The sequence below is a fragment of the Vombatus ursinus genome, unplaced genomic scaffold (genome assembly GCF_900497805.2).
Source record: "Vombatus ursinus unplaced genomic scaffold, bare-nosed wombat genome assembly UNPS02014830.1, whole genome shotgun sequence".
NCBI lineage: Eukaryota > Metazoa > Chordata > Mammalia > Diprotodontia > Vombatidae > Vombatus > Vombatus ursinus.
The window spans coordinates 24,266,261-24,268,681 of NW_020954608.1; the positions used below are offsets into that span (position 1 = coordinate 24,266,261).

General features: G+C 38.1%; 1 pseudogene; it reads right to left on the bottom strand.

Annotated features, from left to right (window-relative positions):
- Positions 1–1,471: 1,471 nt before the first annotated feature.
- LOC114025459 lies at positions 1,472–2,220 on the bottom strand (annotated as a pseudogene).
- Positions 2,221–2,421: the final 201 nt, after the last annotated feature.

Consider the following 2,421-nt stretch of genomic DNA (forward strand, 5'->3'; position numbering starts at 1 on the left):
ACTACCTTTTTACTCTGCCATCTTGGCTCCCCTATTCTGTGACTTTTTAAACTATTATAATTATTACTTAGGAGCTAAAATTAGGATGCAGCTTTGACCCATGATTCATTGCTCAACTCATAGGTTCTTGATATCAATGTTCTCAGTGATTGGCGTACAATAGATCCCAGGCCATGCTGTACTTGGTCATTGTTTGAACTCTAATTGGCTCAGAGTGAATGTAAATACAATAGTTATCGTTTTGACCAGAAACCCTGAAGGTCTTCCCTGCCCAGATTGATTTTTTTTCTTTTGGACTAGGTAAAAGAGGCCATTATTTGCATCATTTCTTACCTAGCCTTAATGACTGAAAGAGGTGTTGCCTCAGTCAAACTGAGACCTGTTAAAGACCTTACCTCAAAAAAGGCAAGGTCTTTTCCTGTATCCAGGGCCATCTCCAGTCATCCTGACCTATATCTTGCCACTGGATCCACATGATTCAGGAGGAGAAAGTGAGGATAGTGACTTTGCACAGTACTACTTCACTTAAATCCAATTCACCTGCAAGTCACAGCATCACCTTCCTGATGACATTGTCCTCTTTGAGAATGAAGAACAAGCAACAACAACAACGAACCCTGAATTTTGAATAATCCCCAATCTAGAAGTAAGAAGAAAGAAGGAAACAGCACAAAGTAGATTCTAAATAAATGCATGTCCCCTCCCTGCCCCCTCTCCTCTCCTCCCCTCGCAGTTGAGGAACAGAAATGTAAAGTCATTTTGTGCAAGTGACAGAAATAGTTTCAAAGCTTGAACAAGAACCCATTTCTTCTGCTTCTGAGTTATGTTTTCTTTCTCCTACACTTTGAGAGACCTTGTTCTGTATTTTACAGATTCTATTGTTCTTTTCCTTACTGATCTAGATAGATGAGGTTATATTTCATAAATATGGGCTTCACTGCTTCCTTTAGGGACTAATCTATTTATAGACATGCTTTTCTTTCCTCTTTTTGCCAAATCTTGAACCATTTAAACCCAGACTATTCCAATTATCAAGACATATCAATTACAGCTGCATGAAATTCAGAAAGCTTTTTAACAATCTTCCCTAAGTGACACATTCACAGATCTTCAGTTTTAAATACTCGATCCTTGAATGACATACCTACACCTTTCCCTAATCTCATCTCTATCATTATTGCTATCCGTTCCCTTTTCACTGTATTCTTCTTCTTTTCAAAGAGAGATAATGTGGTCTTGTAAGTGGAGCACTAAACTTAGTTTTAGATCTTGATTCAAATTATACCTCAAACACATACTCTCTGAAAGTCACTTAAACCCTCATTTTCCCACTGCTACTTTACAGAGTTGGTGTAATAAAAGCACTTTGTAAACTTGATAGTACTATAAAAGTGTCATTAGTAAGTATATGGTGAGGATATTTTTTTTTATTTGACAAAAGTTATTTATTTCTAACACATTTTAAAACATTTTAGTTTTGATGGGACTCAGATTTCAAGGTGGAGGCTCTCAGGAACATAGTTGATGTCTCTTAGCTATCTGTTCCTGTCATTTTTCTTTAGCCTCCTTCATTCTCTTGGCCAAAAGCTTAGCATATTCTACTGGTTCTTCCTTGTTCTTCTGGCTAAGTTGCTTCTTCAAAGCAATATGTCTACATTTGTTCTGCAATACATGGGGAGTCACCAGACACTGAATTTGAGGAGCCCTGATCCTGGGTTTCTTTCCTTCCTGTTTGAGGGACTCTCTTACAATGTACTGCTGGACATCATTTTCTTCGGACAATTTGAAAATTTTGCCGATTCTGCTAGCTCTTTAGTGCCCCAGATGACAAGGCACAGTTGTATCTGTTAGTGCTGGTATTTCTTTCTCACCTTTCTTCATGATAACCAAGTTGAGAACACTCAGGCTGGCATCTACAATAGAGCCCCTAACAGATTTATGTTTTCTTTCTCCAGTTCTCCTAGGACGATAGCAAGAATGGCCCTTATTGAGCAGCAGGTGGACATGTCTGGGAGCCAAAACACTGTGCTTCATGGGGAAGCCTTGTTTGTCATTCCCACCACTGATAAGGACCACATAACCCTTTCATTCTTCACCCACAGCATCAGCAGAAACTTCAATTGCCATCTGTTTTTCATAAAAGGTTCATAGCTTTCTCTCACTATCAGGTTCAATGATTTTCTGACAGCCAGCGACTGAGAAAGAGTTGTTGAACTTCATCTTTGTACAGCCACCTGCTTCAGAGCTACCATGGAAAAGAGCATGGTGGAGGAGATGTTATTAATAAAATAAATGCAGAATTACATTTGCTTAAAAGAATTCATAATAGTTTAACTATGTCTTTAAAAATTATTAAAGTCTATAATATATCACAGGAGTAGAGAATTTGAGAGATGGAAGAGAACCTCATCAGATATTCAA